Raw genomic sequence first — 20,514 nt, forward strand, 5'->3', positions numbered from 1 at the left:
AGAGATTTACTGAATAAAACTAGTGTATTAATGTTTCAACTGACCCTTCCAAAGGAAACAATCAAGTTTGGTATAAAACTATTACTGTGGGTAACTAGTCAGGTACTACACATATATTCAACACTATTAATTTAGATAATTACTGGAAAAGTGGTGAATTTTTGATTGGACCACTATTTACCAGTTCAGACATTTTTATTTTTTTTCCTTGTCTGGCTTTTAAAACCTTAGTCTTTTTTATTCTTTTACTTTTGTTTGGCAGTATCTGTTGTATCTGATTTTTACCAGTCATCGATTCATAGAATCCTAGAAATTTACAGCACAAAAGGAGGCCATTCGGCTCATCTTGTCCGTGCCGGCCGACAAAGAGCTATCCACCCTAATCGCACTTTCCAGCACTTGGTCCATAGCCTTGTAGGTTACGGTACTTGAAGTGCATATCCAAGTACTTTTTAAATGTGGTGAGGGGTTTCTGCCTCTACCACCCATTCAGGGCAGTGAGTTCCAGACCCCCACAACCCTCTGGGTGAAAATATTTCTCCTCAAATCTCCTCTAAACCTCCTACCAATTATTTTAAATCTATGCCTTCTGGTTATTGACCCTTCTGCTGAGGGGAAATAGGTCTTTCCTGTTCACTCTATCTAGGCCCCTCATAATTTTATACACCTCAATTAGGTCTCCCCTCAGCCTCCTCTGTTCCAAAGAAGAAAACCCCAGCCTATCCAATTTTTCTTCATAGCTAAAATTCCCCAACTCGGGCAACATCCTCGTAAATCTCCTCTGCACCCCCTCTAGTGCAATCACATCCTTCCTGTAATGTGGTGACCAAGAACTGCACGCAGTATTCTAGCTGCAGCCGTGTTTTATACAGTTCAAGCATAACCTCCCTGTTCTTATATTCTGTGCCTCGGCTAATAAAGGCAAGTATCCCATATGCCTTCTTAACCACCTTATCTACCTGTGCTGCTACTTTCAGGAATCTGTGGACATGCACTCCCATGTCCCTCTGATCCTCTGCTCTTCAGTGTCCTACCATTTATTGTGTATTCCCTTGCCTTGTTAGCCCTCCCCAAATGCATTACCTCACACTTCTCCAGATTGAATTCCATTTGCCACTGTTCTGCCCACCAGACCAGTCCATTGATATCTTCCTGCAGTCTACAGCTTTCTTCTTGATCATCAACCACACGGCCAAGTTTTGTATCATCTTCAAACTTCTTAATCATACTTTTTACATTCAAGTCCAAATCATTGATTGATATATACCACAAAAAGCAAAGGACCCAGTACTGAGCCCTGCGGAACCCCACTGGAAACAGCCTTCCAGTCACACAAACACCCTTCGACTATTACCCTTTGTTTCCTGCCTCTGAGCCAATTTTGGATCCAACTTGCCACTTTGCCTTGGATCCCATGGGTTTTTACTTTCATGACCAGTCTGCTATGTGGAACCTTATCAAAAGCCTTGCTGAAATCTATATCTACTACATCAAATGCACCACACTCATCGACCCTCCTTGTTACCTCCTCAAAAAAATTCAATCAAGTTAGTCAGACATGACCATCCCGTAACAAATCCATGCTGACTGTCCCTGATTAATCCGTGTCTTTCTAAATGAAGATTTATCCTGTCCCTCAGAATTTTTTCCTACCACTGAGGTTAGGCTGACTGGCCTGTAATTACTCGGTCTATCTATTTCTCCCTTTTTTTAAACAACGGTACCAAGTTAGCAGCCTTCCAGTCCTCCGGCACCACACCTGCAGCCAGAGAGGATTGGAAAATGGTCAGAACCTCTGCTACCTCTCCTGCTGATTCCCATTTCACCTGCCCAGCTTCATTCCCTAAAGCTAGGTCCAGAACCGCCCCCTCTATTGTTGGGCTTGCTACGTACTGGCTAAAAAAATTCTCCTGAATGCATTTTAAGAATTTTGCTCCCTCTATACTTTTCACACTAATTTTATCCCAGTTAATATTGGGGAAGTTGAAATCCCCTACTATTACTGTCCTATTTTTGCACTTTTCAGAAATTTGCCTACATATTTGCTCTTCTATCTCCCTCTGACTGGGGGTCTATAGTACACTCCCAGCAGTGTGATTGCCCCATTTTTGTTTTTGTTTCAGTTCAACCCATATGGCCTAATTTGATGATCCTTCTAAGATATCATTCCTCCTCACAGCTGTAATTGTGGGTGACGATATAAAGCACGCTTAATTCACAATGCCTTAATGGTACTATGTAGAACTGTAGAATTTTTTTTTTCTGTGCCACCTAGCATGTAGTTGGAATTGTGTGCTACAACTATAGAACTAATTTCAGAGCATTAGTTGTCACTGGGAAGTACAAAGAGATTATGGAATCTTCCCCAACTTCTAAAGACAATTTTTCTGCTAGTTGTGCAGATATCCCTATTCCGTTTTAAACGTTAAAACTTGAATGTGCTTTCTGCCCCTTCCTTTCCTCTGGAATATGGTGGTTCTTGTTTGTGTATGGTTTCATGATTTGCAGTCCTATCAGGAACTCGCTTGAATAGGCATTCTTAACATTCGAGTGTTGACTGGCTATCCTGCAATTGAAGGGAGAGGGGGACATCAGAGTCGGCAGCCTGTTCCAGAGGTCCACTATTCTCTGGGGGAAAAGGACCACCTTCTGATGTCTAACCTAGATCTGGCCTTGTACAACTTAAAATTGTGACTCCCTGGTCCTCCCTAACCTATTTAATTGGAACAAACTATCAACTCGACAGAAATCTATTCCCTTCATCATCTTCTAAACTTCAATCAAACCACCCTAAGTCTATGCTTCTCTAAAGTGTAGAGACCCAGCTCTTTTAGCCCATCTTGATCACTGAGATGCTTTAAACTGGGAATTAATCTAGTGGCCCTCCTCTGCATTCTTTCCAAAGTCTCAATCACTCGCCATGTGAGACGACCAAATCTGGACACCATATTCCAACTGAGGCCTGTCCAAGGTTTTGTATAACCACAAAATAGTATGATTTGTCTTCTAAATGCACCAAAGCCTTATTCGTTCTAGATATCGCTTCATAACCCTTCAGAGATTTATGCACTAGAATGCCCAGATGTAGATGGCATCAAAATTGGCTGTGATGCTTCTACGATTGAATAACCTTCCTACTCACTAAGCTCATGTGCATAATAAACAATTGGGCAAGGTAGCACATGTGTGATTGTATTCCAGCAAGCATCAGTGCCTTCAGAAAATTGGGGGCTCAACAGAGCCATGTTGCATTATGCAAGTTTTTAAAAAAAATCAAATAATTCTGTTGGTTAGCAGAAATTACACTTAATATTTCACCTTCCTCAGCCTTCTCTTTCTCTTCTCCCCAGCCCTGACACACAGCTGCAAAGTTTTTTTCATGGAACCACTAAGATGCAAAACTATTTAATTTCATGCGGCCATTATTTAAAACTGACCACCTCTCCTACCTCCCCTCAGATGTGCCAAATCCTCCAATTTTACAATGGTGTGTATCTTGTTCGAAATGTCCAGTTTGGGAAGTTAAGATCTACACAAATTGGTTAAGCTTACCAAAGCAATCAATCATCAGGCTCTATTATTGCTGCGATAAAAACAGAAAATGCTGGAAATACTCAGCAGGTCATGCAGCATCTGTGGAGAGAGAAAGAGTTGACATTTCAGGCCGATGACCATTCGTCAGAACTGGAAAAAGTTAGGGCTGTAACAGATTTTAAGCAAGTGCAGGGGCAGGGAAAGAGGGGAGGGTAGAACAAAAGGGAAGGTCTCTGATAGGATGGAAAGCAGGAGAGCTTAAAAGACAAAAGGGATGATGGTGCAAGGCAAAAGGAGATGGTAATGGGACGGGGGCAGACGGCAGCAGCCAACTTCCTGGCACCGTGGGTGGTTCTGCTGCACAGGACGGGAGGAAAGAGTGGGAGAGCTATTGTAAGGGGAATAGATAGGCGTTTCTGCAGCCACAAACTAGAATCCAAGGGTCAAGGCTGTCTCTGAGCGGCTGCAGAGCATTTTGGAAGGGGAGGGTGAACAGCCAGTTGTCGTGGTGCATATAGGTACCAACGATATAGGTAAAAACCGGGATGAGGTCCTAAAAGCTGAATATAGGGAGTTAGGAGGTAAATTAAAAAAAATAGGACTTCAAAGGAAGTAATCTCAGGATTGCTACCAGTGCCACGTGCTAGTCAGAGTAGAAATAGAAGGATATTTCAGATGAATACGTGCCTAGAGGAATGATGCAAGGGGGAGGGATTCAAATTCCTGGGACATTGGAACCAGTTCTGGGGGAGGTGGGACCAGTACAAACTGGACGGTTTGCACTTGGGCAGGGCAGGGCCGGGACCGATGTCCTAGGGGGCGTGTTTGCTAGTGCTGTGGGGGAGTTTTTAAACTAAAATGGCAGGGGGTTGGGAACCTGTGCAGGGAGACAGAGGAAAGGGAAGCAAGGATAGAAGCAAAAGACAGGAAATCAAGGGTTTAAATCAAACATGGCCACAGTAAATAATTCTAAAAGGTCTAAGTGTTTATATAAAAAAAAAAAAAAAAACAAGCCTGAAGGCTTTGTCTTAATGAGAGGAGCATTTGTAATAAGGTGGATGAATTAGCTGCGCAAATAGATGTAAACAGATGATGTGATTGGGATTACGGAAACATGGCTCCAGGGTGACCAAAGCTGGGAACTCAATATTCAGGAAAGACAGGCAAAAAGTAAAAGGAGGTGGGGTAGCATTACTGGTTAAAGAGGAGATTAACACAATTGTAAGGAAGGATATTAGCTCTGATGATGTGGAATCTGTATGGGTAGAGCTGAGAAATACCAAGGGGCAGAAAACGATAGTGGGAGTTGTATACAGACCCACAAACAGTAATGCGGAGGTTGGGGATGGCATTGAACGGGAAATTAGAGACGCGTGCAATAAGGGCACAGCAGTTATCATGGGTGACTTTAATCTGCATATAGATTGGGCTAACCAAATTAGTAACAATACTGTGGAGGAGGAATTCCTGGAGTGTATACGGGATGGTTTCCTGGACCAATATGTCGAGGACCCAACGAGAGATCAGGCCATCTTAGACTGGGTATTATGTAATGAGAAAGGAATAATTAGCAATCTTGTGCGAGGTCCCTTGGGGCAGAGCGATCATAATATGATAGAATTCTTCATTAAGTTGGAGAGTGAAGTAGTTGACTCAGAGACTAGGGTCTTGAATTTAAATAAAGGAAACTACGATGGTATGAGGCGCGAGTTGGGTAGTTGGGGAATGTTACTCAAAGGGTTGACGGTGGATAGGCAATGGCAAACATTTAAAGATCGCATGGATGAACTACAGAATTTGTTCATCCCTGTTTGGCATAAAAATAAAACAAAAAAGGTGATTCAACCGTGGCTAACGAGGGAAATTAGGGATAGCATAAGATCCAAGGAGAGGACATACAAATTGGCCAGAAAAAGCAGTAAACCTGAGGATTGGGAGCAGTTTAGGATTCAGCAAAGGAGGACAAGGATTAATTAAGAGGGGGGAAAATAGAGTATGAGAGTAACCTTTCAGGGAACATAAAAACTGACACAAACTTCTATAGATATGTGAAGAGAAAAAGATTGAAGTCAAGCGTAGGTCCCTTGCAGTCCGAATCAGGGGAATTTATAATGGGGAACAAAGAAATGGCAGACCAATTAAATACATACTTTGGTTCTGTCTTCAGAAAGGAGGACACAAATAACCTCCCAGAGATGTTGGGGAACATAGGGTCGAATGAGAGGGAGGAATTGAATGAAATCAGTTTGTAGGGAAATGGTGTTAGGGAAATTGACGGGATTGAAGGCCAATAAATTCCCAGGGCCTGATGATCTACATCCTAGGGTACTTAAGGAAGTGGCCTTAGAAATAGTAGATGCATTGCTGGTCATCTTCCAAAATTCTATTGACTCTGGAACAGTTCCCATGGATTGGAGGGTAGCTGATGTTACCCCACTATTCAAAAAAGGTGGTAGAGAGAAAACAGGGAATTTATAGACTGACATTGGTAGTGGGGAAAATGCTAGAGTCCATTATAAAAGATGTAATAGCAGAGCACTTGGAAAACAGTGACAGGATCAGACAAAGTCAACATGGCTTTACAAAAGGTAAATCGTGCTTGACTAATCTACTGGAATTTTTTGAGGATGTAACTGGTAGAATAGATAAGGGAGAACCAGTGGATGTTTTGTATTTGGACTTTCAGAAGGCTTTCGATAAGGTCCCACATAAGAGATTACCGTGTAAAGTTAAGGCACATGGGATTGGGGGCAAGGTACTGACTTGGATAGAGAACTGGTTGGCAGACAAGAAGCATAGTTGGACTAAATGGGTCTTTTTCTGAGTGGCAGGCAGCGACTAGTGGGGTACTGCAGGGATCGGTTCTAGGACCCCAGCTATTCATTCATCTATATATATAAATGAGTTTGTCTGTGTGTATGCGTGCGGTATAGAACGTACCTACACATGTTATATCAAAAGAAAGCTTATGATTAGAGGAGTGTCATAGGCGTGTTTAATTTTTGGTCAGACAAAAATTGTTCGGACAGTGTACAAAAAACGGACAAAATCTGCTCATTTCACCGCGCGCATACACACAGACAGACAAACTCATTTATATGCAGTGCTATCTGGAGGTGAACTTTCTGGCAATCTGGAGCCACCGGCAAAAATCAGGAGCCATTTTTTATTCTACTTGTTTGTTTTCTTTGCTTTATTTGAATAGTCAAGCTTTGCAAGGTCTGTAGCTATAGCAACAGCTTTAGCTACAGAGGCTTGCAGCCACACCTGAGTGTTTAGAAGCTGTTGCTAAGCAACAGTGATTGTTGTCAGTTTTGCGGGAACGGCAGCAGCTCGGTCCCGTGGGTGCCGGATAGCACAAAGTTTCCTGTATATAGATTTGTAATTTTACTTAACAACATGGGCTCAAAAAAGCGTTGCAGACTTGGACACAGCACTTCTGATGCACGCTGAGATAAGGCTCGGAGAGCTGCTGAAACTGATGAGCAGAGACAGGCTCGCCTTCAGGCTAACCAGGACAGAAATGCTGCTGCTAGATCAGCTGAGACTCCTCCTCAATCTGAGGGACGTAAAGCTGCCAACACAACCAGAATGGCAACTGCCAGAGCCTCAGACTCCTGACCAGACTCGGGCACGTCGTCAGGCCGACACTATACGCATGGCCATTGCCAGAGTTGACATTTGGAATCATTGGCACAGAGCAGCCTTCTCCGATGAACCCACCATCAATTATGAAGCAGACCCCACAGTCATCATTGGCAGGATGACCATCATTTGCCCTCACTGTGGCGCTCTGAAGTGGCGTAATGAAATCTGTTTGTCTTGCCTGTATTCGTTTCGCACTCATGTATATTACCCTCCCCAACTATAGTTTCACTTCCTCTTTCCCGACTAACCTGGGAGTTTCCAGGTCTTGGCTCTTGGCTCCGCCCCTGACTTCTCTTACATAAAGATCCCAGGGTCTGTATGACTCATTCCTGTGAACCAGTCGGTGTGTTGAGATGTTAGCTCTGATCTTAGTGATTAAAAGCCAACTTGTTTAACTCTAACTTCTAGTTTTGTGGTTATTGAAGGCCCATCAATTTTAATCACTAACTAATACTAGGATGGATCGACTCCTAAAACCAGAGCGTCTGGACTTGGATCCACATTCTGCCGAAGCATCAAATCAATTTGGACACTGGCTCAAATGCTTCGAACTCTTCGCGGGGGGCCTCATCCACTAGCGAGGTAGATAAACTGAGTCTACTGACTACTCGCGTAAGTCATCGGATTTATTCGTTCATCCGGGATGCCACCATCACTATCCTGAAGGCCCAATACCAGAGGCCGCTAAACGAAGTGTACGCCAGACATCTGCTGGCTACACGCAGGCAGCGACCAGAGGAATCAATGGACGATTTCTTACAGGGCCTAAAGGACCTGGCCCGGGACTGTAACTGCAAGGCCGTGACGGCCAACGCGTACTCTGGCGAATTGGTCCGCGATTCCGTCATCACAGGCCTCAAATCGAATTATATCCAGCAGAGACTGCTGGAGAAGGAGGTCCTGGACTTAAAGGCAGTGGCCACTGCGCAATCGCTGGACGTGGCCCAGAAAAACTCTGACTCTTATTCTTCCGGCCATGCGGCCCTCACCGCCTCATGCGCACCGAGGGGCTGCCATCTTGGAATCAGCCATCTTCCCCATCCAGGTCTCAGACCAGCTCTACGCCGCCGGAGTCCCCACACAGAAGTTCACCCAGGAGTCCTACTACAGCGGCAATGTCTCGAGGCCCGAAATGCTACTTCTGCGGCCAGGCCAAGCACCCCAGACAACGATGCCCAGCGAAGGACGCTACATGCTTCAAATGTAAGAAAAAGGGGCATTTTAGCAAAGTCTGCAGGGGAAATCCGATTTCCAACTCCGTCACCGCCTCGTGCGTGCTGTGCGGGCCGCCATCTTGGGATCCGCCATCTTTTCCCGACTCAACGGCCGCCTAGGGCCCAACAGTGGCTTCGATCACGGTGGATCAATCCAGGCCACACCCGTTGACAAAATCCATGATGGACATACAGGTAAACGGGAATTTAACGAAATGTTTAATTGCCTAGGAGTACCGAGAGTTTTATCCACCCTAGCCTGGTACGGCGGCACTCATTAACGGTAACCCCTACACGGAGCAGAATTGCTATGGCTGCTAAGCCCCACACTTCGGACATTTTGGGCTACTGTGTGGTAACACTGACTGTAAAAGGCACGGACTACAAGGATTTTAAACTCCTCGTGATGCCAGAACTCCGTGTTAATGTAATCTTGGGCCTGGACTTCCAGTGCCACCACGAAAGTGTCACGCTAGCATATGGCGGGTCCCAGCCGCCACTCAGTCTGTGGCCTATCAACCTTAAAAATCAGCCCGCCCTCTTTATTCGCTAATCTCGCTCCGAACTGTAGGCCCATAGCGACCAAAAGTAGATGGTACAGTCTGGAAGACAGACACTTTATCAAGGCGGAAGTGGACAGACTCCTGCGGGAAGGCATTATTGAATGCAGTACCAGTCCGTGGCGTGCCCAAGTAGTCATAGTTAAAAATAGCAAAAAGAAACGGATGGTAATTGACTACAGCCAGACTGTTAATATTTATACCCAGCTGGACGCCTACCCTTTACCCCGCATATCAGAAATGGTCAACCAGATTGCGCAATACCGAGTCTTCTCGACTATCGACCTCAAATCCGCGTATCACCAGCTCCCCATTAGAACGGAGGGCCGCCCATACACCGCCTTAGAGGCGAACGGGCACCTCTACCATTTTCTCAGAGTGCCCTTCGGGGTAACAAATGGGGTCTCGGTCTTCCAACGTGAGATGGACCGCATGGTTGATGAGAATAAACTACAAGCTACCTACCCCTATCTGGACAAAGTCACTATCTGCGGGCACAACCAGCAAGACCACGATCTAAATCTTGCGAGATTTTTTAAAACTGCCCTAAAGCTGAATCTAACCTACAACGAAGACGAATGTGTCTTCAACACAACCCGTCTCTGTATCCTCGGCTGTGTGGTGGAAGATGAGGTAATTGGACCGGACCCTGACCGATTACGCCCCCTAAAGGAACTGCCCCTGCCACACAATCCCAAAGCTTTAAAAGGGTGCCTGGGATTTTTTTCGTATTATTCCCAATGGGTGCCCAATTACTCTGATAAGGCCCGACCCCTCATTAAATCGACGTCCTTCCCACTATCAGCTGAAGCTCGGGAGGTTTTCACCAGTATGAAACAGGACATTGAAAGGGGTGCAGTGGATGAATGCATTCCCTTTCAAGTCGAAAGCGATGTCAGACTTTGCCTTAGCTGCGACCCTCAATCAGGCTGGGAGACCTGTGGCCTCCTTCTCCCGAACCCTTCAGGGACCTGAAATCGGGGGCACTTCTGTCGAGAAGGAGGCACAGGCTATCGTGGAGGCAGTGCGGCACTGGAGACATTACCTAGCCGGCAAACGTTTCACCCTGCTCACTGACCAGCGGTCGGTGGCTTTCATGTTTAATAACAAACAAAGGGGGAAAATCAAGAATGACAAAATACTCAGGTGAAGGATCGAACTATCCACGTTCGACTATGATATTATGTACAGGCCGGGAGCCCTTAATGAACCCCCAGACGCCCTATCGCGGGGAATGTGTGCCAGCATTCATACGGACAAATTACAGGGTCTCCACAACGACCTGTCACCCAGGGGTCACCCGACTATACCATTTTATAAAGTCCCGCAATCTGCCCCACTCCATCGAGGAGGTCAGGGCAATGACCCGAGCCTGCCGCATCTGTGCGGAATGCAAGCCTCGTTTCTACAGGCCTGACCGTGCACACCTTATCAAAGCCACACGGCCATTCGAGCGCCTAAGTCTGGACTTCAAGGGACCCCTTCCCTCTGCCGACCGTAACGTATACTTCCTCAATATCATCGATGAATATTCCCGCTTCCCCTTCGCCATTCCCTGCCCAGACATGACCAGTGCCACGGTCATCAAGTGTGTCTGTAATCTATTCTGCATGTTTGGCATGCCGAACTACATACACAGCGATAGGGGGACGTCATTCATGAGTGACGAGCTGCGCCAGTTCTTGCTCTCGAAGGGGATTGCCACTAGCAGAACCACTAGCTACAACCCCCGGGGTAATGGGCAAGTGGAAAGGGAGAATGCTACTGTTTGGAAGGCTGTCACATTAGCCTTAAAGTCAAAAGGCCTTCCGACCTCCCGCTGGCAGGAAGTCCTCCCAGACGTGCTCCACTCCATAAGGTCTCTGTTATGTACAGCCACTAACGCTACCCCTCACGAAAAGATGTTCGTTTTCCCCTGGAAATCCACCTCGGGCATATCTCTACCCGCGTAGCTGACGTCTCTGGGGACAGTACTATTGCGGAAGCACGTGAGAGGCCATAAAACGGACCCCCTTGTGGAAAAGGTACAGCTCCTCCATGCAAACCCTCAGTACGCCTATATCGAATACTCTGACGGGCGAGAGGACACTGTTTCCATAAAAGACCTCGCTCCCTCGGGGAGCGGAGAGAACGATGGGAGACTACCCGATTGAAGACCTACACTACAAAGAGACAGGACGCCCAGAGGTATCAATACCCAACTTTAACCTGGAGGACACTGCAGATAACCTGCAAGACACTGCGGAGGCCCGGACAGCGGAGGAACCAGAATCCACTCCCCTAGAGGCACCCCAACCGGCTTTGCGCCGATCACTGAGAACCGCAAAACCTCCTGACAGACTCGCTTATACCAACTTTTAAGAAACATCACCCCGATGGACTAAATCTATAGAAGGGGTGAATGTAATGAAATCTGTTTGTCTTGATCCTGTATTCGTTTTGCACTCATGTATATTACCCTCCCCCCACTGTGTATAGTTTCACTTCCTCTTTCCCGACTAACCTGGGAGGTTCCAGGTCTTGGCTCTTGGCTCCGCCCTGACTTCTCTTACATAAAGATCCCAGGATCTGTATGACTCATTCTTGTGAACCAGTTGGCGTGTTGAGATGTTAGCTCTGATCTTAGTGATTAAAAGCCAACTTGTTTAACTCTAACTTCTAGTTTTGTGGTTATTGAAGGCCCATCACAGATATATCCCTGAGTGTATAAATATACATTCATATAATTTGTATATACTTTTTTTTTCAGATTTAATGGTTGTCCCTGTTTATGGCAAGCTGTAACATAGTGTGCCGCTAAGGTTACACAATTTCTCTCTTCCCCTAGTAGGTATGGGAGTTTTTGGTCGTCATTCAAATTTCTGAATTCCGGGCATATTTTTGTGAATTTTGGGTAGAAATTCTCCCTTATGCCCTGATATTTTCTGCAAGCTGTGAGGAAGTGCATCTGTCTCCACCACTCCCTGACTGCAGTGAGAGCATATCCTGTCCTCTCTTGGTAGCTGGGTCTGCCTGTGTCTACCTTTTTCGATCGCCAGGCTATGTTCACTAAGTCTGTACATTGTCACGGTTTTTCTCAGTTTGCTATCCTTTACCCTGGTCAGGTAATCAGCCATGTTGTATTGTCTGTTTAGGGCCAAGTAGCATTTGAGTTTGCTTTGGGTTTTTGTTGTTTCTGCCCAATATGACAGATATTTTTCCTTTTGCTTAGCGACGATTGTGTTGGGTCGAATTCTTTGTGTTACCCTGTCACTGTCCTGGGGCTGGTTGTTGTTAGTAGTTACTTCACTGAGTCCCAGGACTAGTTGACTGAGGGTATTCTTCTTTATGGTCAGCTCTTGGCATTTCAGGGTGTCGTAGTGATAGCATTGGGGGTTGCTCATTTGTAGGTGATTCCAAAATTTGGTGGCTCTTTTTTTGGATAGTGATTATTAATGGATATTGGCCTAGTTCCGCCCTGCATGCATTGTTTACGGTTTTCCTTTGAGTCCGGAGGATACTTTTACAGAATTCTGCATGTAGGATCTCAATTGGGTGTTTGTCCCATTTTGCAAATTCTTGTTGTGTTAGCGGTCCCCATACCTCACTGCCATAGAGTGCAATTGGTTCAATTACTGATTTGAAAATTTTGAGCCAAATGCTAATTGGGATTTCTATTTGGATTGATTTTTTGATGGCATAGAAAGCCCTTCTTGCTTTCTCTTTCAGTTCATTCACAGCCAGTTTGAAGTTTCCCGTAGAACTGATTTTTAAGCCCAAGTATGTGTAGTTAGTGGTTTGTTCAATTTTGGTTGTTCCTAGTGTGAAATTTATTTTGGGTCCCTGATGTTTGGATCTTTGCTGGAACACAAGGACTTTGGTTTTTTGGGGATTTATTGTCAGGGCCCAAGTCTGGCAGTACGACTCCGGCAGATCCAGGTTCTGCTGTAGACCCTCCTTAGTTGGTGACAGCAGAACCAGGTCATCTGCATAGAGGAGGAATTTAACCTTGGATTCATATAGGGTGAGGCCGGGTGCTGTGGATTGTTCAAGTAGTTTTGCCAATTCATTTATGTAAATATTAGAGTGTCGGTGAGATTGGCGAGCCCTGCGTCACCCCCCGCCTCTGTGGGAAGTATTTTGTTTGTTTGTCTCCAATCTTAACTGCACATTTGTTGTTTGTATACATTGATTTAATTACATATGTTTTTCCTCCTACCCCGCTTTCGATAAGTTTCAGGAATAAACCGTCATGCCAGATGGAGTCGAAAGCCTTCTGGAAATCTATAAAGCATGCGTAGATTTTGCTTTTGTTATGGTGAACGTGTTTGTCAATTAGGGTCTGTAGGGTGAAGATATGATCTGATGTTCTATAGTTTGGCAGGAATCCAATTTGGCTTTTACTCAAGACATTGTGCTCCTCAAGGAAGTTTATAAGTCTTTTGTTTATGATGCTACAGAATACCTTCCCCAGGTTACTGTTTACACAGATGCCTCGATAGTTGTTTGGGTCGATTTTGTCCCCACTTTTGCATATGGGCGTTATGAGTCCTTTGTTCCAGATATCGGGGAAATAACCGACACTCAGAACCAAGTTGAAGAGTTTTAGGAAAGCCAGTTTCATTTTGTCGTCTGTGTGTTTAATCACCTCGTTTAGTATGCCATCTGTCCCGCAAGCTTTTCCTGGTCGCAGGTCCTTGAGTTTTTCAAAAAGTTCTTTTTCTGTTATTATGGAGTCTAGCGGGTTTTGGTTATCTTTTATGGCCATTTCTAGCTTTTCCAGTTTTTTGCATATTTGGTCTTAGTGCTGCGTTTTACTGGTATAATTTTTCAAAGTGGTTTACCCATGTGTCCCCATTTTGAATGGCCAATGCGTCGTGTTGTTTTTTGTGTAGTGTATTCAAGTTGTCCCAGAAACAATTGGAATCAATGGATTCCTCCATGGAGCTGAGTGTATTCTTAATATATTGCTCTTTTTTGGTTCTGAGTGTGTTTCTGTATTGTGTTAGTGTCTGACAATAAGTAAGGCGTAATTCCTCGTTTTCTGGATGTCTGTGTTTTTGGTTTGATATTTTTCTAAGTTTTTTCCTCATGTTATGGCAATCTGGGTCAAACCATTTTTCATAGTTTTTTGTTTTGGGTTTGTTCTTGCGAGCTTTCAAGTTTGCACTTGTTGCCAAATTATCAAAAATATTGTTTAGGTTAATAACTGCCCGGTTTACGCCTTTATTGTGAGTGTATATGTTATCCAGAAAGGTGTCTAAGAGAGCTTGAGTTGATGCATTGCTAATTGTTTTCTGGTATTTTTCCGTGTCGTTTTTGGCCCATCTGTACGATTTTTTGGTGTTGTACAGGTTACTGGGTTGTGTTTCTATGTTTGTTTCTGTCTTTTTGAGATACATAGTAATTTGACTGTGATCTGACAGTGTTTGTGGTTTGACTGTGAATGCTCTGAAAGAGGATGGGTCCAAATCTGTAATCATGTAGTCTACTGTGCTGCAGCCAAGAGGTGAGCAATAGGTCGATCTTCCTAGGAGGTCTCCTATGAACCTACCATTGACAATGTACAGACCCAGGTTTCGACAGAGCTGTAGTAGCTGTTTTCCGTTGGTATTTGTCTGCTTGTCGCAGTTATGCCTGTATGGAAGGGAAGGGATGTCAAAGTGGTAATTCCCGAATACGTAATTGTTTACCTGATTATTGGTGAAGTCTGGTTCTTCGCCCGTTCTTGAATTGAGGTCCCCACAGATCAACACGTTCCCCTGGGCCTGGTATTGGATAATTTCCCCCTCTATGTTGGAGAAGGTGTCCTCTTTAAGGTACCAAGTTTCCTGTACAATGATAATATCTAGATCTTTAGTTTCATCTATGAACTCTGGGGTCCTACTCTTCACGTCTCTGTCTCGCTCTCTGTCTCTCTCTCCCTCTGTCTCTCTCTCTCTCTGTCTCTCTCTCCCTCTGTCTCTCTCTCCCTCTGTCTCTCTCTCCCTCTGTCTCTCTCTCCCTCTGTCTCTCTCTCCCTCTGTCTCTCTCTCCCTCTGTCTCTCTCTCCCTCTGTCTCTCTCTCCCTCTGTCTCTCTCTCCCTCTGTCTCTCTCTCCCTCTGTCTCTCTCTCCCTCTGTCTCTCTCTCCCTCTGTCTCTCTCTCCCTCTGTCTCTCTCTCCCTCTGTCTCTCTCTCCCTCTGTCTCTCTCTCCCTCTGTCTCTCTCTCCCTCTGTCTCTCTCTCCCTCTGTCTCTCTCTCCCTCTGTCTCTCTCTCTCTCTGTCTCAGTTCAGTTCAGTTCAAATGCTTTATTGGCATGAAAGTTTACAGAGAACCATATTGCCAAAGCTTACATAGCAAAAAGGTACAGTTTTCCAACATTCTGTAGGTGTCAATCGATTTGACATTTGTTGGGTACATACAATATTAATTTTAAATAGTCTTTCTACTACATTTGGTACGTTCAATATTAATTTTAAACGGTCTTACTTTTAAACAGTCCTCAGGTTGTGACATGTTGTTACATATTTGGCCCCAAGGTATGGTCTGTCTCCTTCTCCTAGGACTAATCTCAATTTTGACAGATCATCCAATTCCTTGAAATCTGGGGTTGTTTGGCTTAGCTTGTTGAATAATATGTTTCTTGATGTGTTGAATTTTTCGCATTTTAGGAGGAAATGCATTTCTGTTTCAACCTCGCCAGCCAGACATTGATCGCATATTCTATTCTCTCTAGGCTGCCAGGATTTCTTGTATCTGCCTTTTTCAATTTCCAGTTGGTGGTCGCTTAGTCTGTACCTGGTGAGGGTCTGTCTCTGTTTTGTGTCTCTGATGGTCGTGAGGTAGTCTGCCAGTTTATATTCTCTTTTTAGGGCCCGGTAACATTCTAATCTGCTTTGGCTTTCGGTTATTTTGTTCCAATGTTCCAGGTAGGTTTCTTTGCATTTTTTAATGATTTGGTTCACTCGGATTGGTGTTTGGACGGCTGTGTTGGTCTGGGGCTGGTCAGGGTCCGGCTGAGTACTTAGTTTCAGTAGCAGCTGACTCAGGGGACTCTTTTCTGGGTTTAGCTCTTGGGTCTGAAAGGCTTTGAAATGAAGGGTGTCTGGGGAGCTAGATTTGAGGTGATTTAGGAAGTTTAGTGCTCGTTTTTGGATGTTTATTATCAGTGGGTATCTGCCTAGTTCGGCTCTGCATGCATTTGTTGGCGTTTTTCTTTGGGTGCGAAGGATGCTTCGGCAGAATTCTGCATGTAGGGCTTCTATTGTGTGTTTTTCCCATTTAGTGTAGCTTTGGTGATTTAGCGGGCCCCATACTTCACTACCGTACAGTGCAATGGGCAGGATTATGCTGTCAAATATTTTGAGCCAGATTTTGATTGGGATTTGGATGTTGTAGAATTTTCTTTTTATTGCATATAGGGCTCTTCGGGCTTTTTCTTTTAGTGCATTCACTGCTATGCTGAAGCTCCCTGATGCTGTAATAGTTAGACCAAGGTAGGTGTAGCTCATAGTGTGTCCTATAGTGGTATCACTGAGGGTAAACTGGTATTTGTTTTCCTGACATCTGGGTCTTTTCTGAAAAATCATGATGTTGGTTTTCTTTAGATTTACTGTTAGAGCCCAATTTTGGCAGTATTTGTCGAGTAGGTCTAGTTGTTGCTGTAATCCCTGTTCTGTGGGAGACAGCAGAACCAGGTCGTCCGCATAGAACAGGGACTTCACTTCTCCATCCAGGAGACGGAGACCTGGTGACTCGCTTTGCTCCAGCATGTCTGCTAATTCATTTATGTATATGTTGAACAGGGTCGGGCTCAAATTGCAGCCCTGCCGGACGCCTCTTCTCTGGGTGAAGAAATCGGTGCGTTTGTCTCCAATTTTGACCCCGCATTTGTTTTTCAGATACATTGATTTAATAAGGTCATAGACTTTGCCCCCTATACCACACTGAAGAAGTTTATAATAGAGCCCTTCGTGCCATATAGAGTCAAAGGCTTTCTTGAAGTCGATGAAACAGGCGAATATTTTCCCATTTTTTGTTTGGTGTTTATGTTTTTCAATGAGGGTGTGAAGGGTATAGATATGGTCGGCGGTGCGGTGTTTTGGAAGAAAGCCTATTTGGTTTTTTCTGAGGATATTATGTTTGTTAAGAAAATCAAGTAATCTACTATTTAGAATACTGCAGAATAACTTCCCTAGACAACTGTTGACACAGATGCCGCGGTAGTTATTTGGGTCTGATTTGTTTCCACTTTTATATATGGGGGAGATTAGTCCTTGGCACCAGATATCGGGAAAACAGCCTGAGCGTAATATGATGTTGAATAGTTTGAGTATCGCACCCTGCATCTCCATATTGCTGAACTTTAGCATTTCATTTTTGATGTTGTCTGGGCCACAGGCTTTCTTTAGGTGGAGAGATTTTGTTTTTGTGGCCAGTTCTTTCCATGTGATTGGGGAGTCGAGAGGGTTTTGGTTGTCTTTAATTGTTGCTTCTAATGTGTGGAGTTTTTCTGTGACCTGATGTTGACTTGGGTTTGTTTTGTTTTTTGGGATGTCTTTGTAGAGGTTTTCAAAATGTGTTCTCCAGATGTCGCCATCTTGGATTGGTAATGCTTGCAATTGTGTTGTACTCAGGTTATTCCACATTTCCCAGAATTGTTTTGGATTGGTGGAGTTTTCAATTTCTTCGAGTATTTTGTGGGTATAGTTTTGTGTTTTGTTCCTAATGGTGTGTTTATATCTTTTGAGGGTTTCATTGTATCTAGTACGTAGGTCCGGATTGTTTGGTTGCCGATGCTTTTGGTTTGATATTTTTCTCGGGTCTTTTCTGGCATTTTTGCATTCGTGGTCAAACCATTTCTTATTTTTATTTTGTCTTTTGTGACTCTTCCTCTTCTGTTTCACGAGGTCGGCTTTTACAGCTGCCTCATGGAAGATCATATTTATATCCTCTATGGCCATGTTTACACCATCTCTGGTGATCTCATATAGATTTTCTTTAAATTTTGAAATTTTACTTGTGAGATCAGGTGAATTTAGTGCTGTGATGAATTTATCTCCACTGTCTGGGGCCCATCTGTATGTCTGGTTTATTTTATGTAGCTTAATGGGTTCCTTTTTTGTGTCTGTAGTTTGGGCAGAAAGTTTAAGGTACACATTTATTTGGTTATGGTCTGAGAGGGGGGATTGCTGCCTGACAGTGAATGCGTTGATATCGCAGGGGTCCAGGTCAGTGATTGTATAATCCACCACACTAGACCCAAGAGTTGAGGAATATGTGAGTCTCCCTAAGGAGTCCCCTCTGAACCTACCGTTAACTATGTACAGGCCTAAGGCTCGGCAGAGTTGCACTACCTCCCTACCGCTTTTATTTATTACACAATCGAGGTTGTTTCGGTTTGCGATGGCTGGTGTGATATATAGAGGGGTCTGGCCAAACACATGGTTGTTGCCCTGTGGGTCTATGAAGTCAGGTTCACATCCTGTCCTTGCATTTAGGTCCCCACATAGTAGCACCTTTCCTTGGGCCTGGAAATGGCTGATTTCCATGTGGAGAGTGTCAAATATCTCCTCTTCAAAATATGGCGATTCTATTGGAGGTATGTAGATCGCACATAAGTAAACATCGTTTTTTGCTATTCCTATATTTTTATCTAATTTTAGCCATACGTGTGATTTTCCCTGTTTTATCGGTGAGATGTGTTTGTTCAGTTCTCCTTTATACCACACCAGGATTCCCCCGGAGGTTCTGCCCTTGCGTGTCTTAGTGTTCTTTACTGAGGGCACAATGATTTCATGGTACATTGGAGGACAGTGGGTCGGCATGTCCTTTTGGCACCATGTTTCTGTTAACACAATTATATCTATCTGTCTTTTATAGCTTTTAGGAATTCAGGGTCTGTACTCTTCATCCCAAAAGTTGAGGAGCGGAGGCCCTGGATATTCCAGCAGCTTATGTGGAAAGAACGCATTTATATAGTTCAATAAAACGAAATAAAATGGACCTATTTTGTGGGATGCGTGTGGGAACACTATTTTCTTTTATGCTAAATGATGATTTAGTATAAATTTCATGAGGCATGCACATATATCTATCTAATAATAGTAATAATACTGATAAGATAACAATAATGATAATGATAAATAACAATATTAATAATTTCTCCGGCTTTCTATCAGGCTGTTCAGCATCGTCATGATCTTTCTCAGTTCTTGGTCTACAGTCTGTGGTCTAGAGGGGGGTCTTGGGTCAGGTATAAAAGCACGGTTCTGTTGTTGGTTTTGTAAAGGGGGGTGGGGGACATTGGTGGTCCTGTTTGGGTTACGGCTCCCAATGGTAGAGGGGGTGGGAGGGCTGCGTCTTTTGGCAGTGTTTGAGGTTTCTTGCGAAGACCCACATCCGCTGTTTGAGTAGATGTATTTCGTCATAGAGGTCCCTTGTGTTGATGTTTGGATGATGGGCCAGGTAGACGTTGGGGAAGACAGAACATCTCGTGTCGATCTCCCTGTTGGTGTTGTGGATTATATAGGCTGGGGTGTCTTTTCTGGGCAGTAGTGTGGAGATCACGATCCGCGCCTCGGGGAATTCCTTGCTGGCCTTTTCCGCCATCCTGCTCACCGCCCTAGCAGTGCCTTCCTGTAGGGTGCGTAGGTCGTTTGTTCCTGTGTGGATCACAAGCCATTTGGGGCTTCCAAGGGATTCTTTGTTCAGGATCCTCATTTTTTCAGGACTTGATGACCTGGGAACAGCCTCTGGGGGTCCAGAAACTTTCCGTTGGAGTCGGTCAGCAGGACCGCCTGAGGGGCTGGTTTTTCAGACTGGGTAGCAGTAGTCTGGGCAGGACTCGACTGATGGCTGGTTGTTGGCTGGGTTTCTGGGATATGTTGTGTGGCAGGAGCAGGGTTTGAGGCTTTCGGTGTGTCCTCGTGTGGGGGGGCATCTGACGGGTTCTGTGTCCCTGTGTGTGAGGACTGGGTAGCGGTAGTCTGGGCAGGACTTGACTGAGGGCTGGTTGTTGGCTGGGTTTCTGGGATAAGCTGTGTGGCAGGAGCGGGGTTTGTGGCTTTCGGTGTGTCCTCGTGTGGGGTGGCATCCGACGGGTTCTGTGTCCTTGTGTGTGTTGTTTTTTGGACCTTAGGAGGTTTGTGTTGCCTGCTGAGCCTTTCTACGGCCTCTATCATTTTGTTTAGCTGGGTATGGAGTTCTTTGATCTTATTTCTTTGTTCCTCTACGGTCTTTATCAGCTTGTGGATGGTGGACTCGTTTTCCGTTTTCAGCTGTTTGAGTTCCTCCGTCCAGTTCTTGGTCTGTGTTTCTCTGTATTCGTTGAATTCGAGTTCTAGTTTGGACAGACTCTCTTTCAGCAGTTTGTTTGCGTTGAGAGGTGTGGGAGGGGTGGAGATGGTCAGGGAGGTGTGTGTCTCTGCTGGACTCTCTTCTTCCTCCGCTTGGTTCTCATCATCCTCTGTTCGACTCTCTTTTGCCTCCTGGCCATTGGTCCTATTTGTGTCTGCCTTAGTTTTCAACTGGGGGAATTCCTTTTTGAAGGAGTCCAGATTTTCTACATTCCCCTGTATCATGATCTTTCCTTTTT

At 44.7% G+C, this 20,514-nt stretch overlaps 1 protein-coding gene across 5 annotated transcripts in view; it reads left to right on the forward strand.

Moving 5' to 3' along the window:
- baz1a (bromodomain adjacent to zinc finger domain, 1A) overlaps positions 1 to 20,514 on the forward strand; it is a 112,155-nt gene that overhangs the window by 60,451 nt on the left and 31,190 nt on the right. The window lies entirely within an intron of this gene.

This window comes from Somniosus microcephalus, chromosome 12, assembly GCF_052327205.1.
Source record: "Somniosus microcephalus isolate GS21.2 chromosome 12, FLI_Smic_1.0, whole genome shotgun sequence".
NCBI lineage: Eukaryota > Metazoa > Chordata > Chondrichthyes > Squaliformes > Somniosidae > Somniosus > Somniosus microcephalus.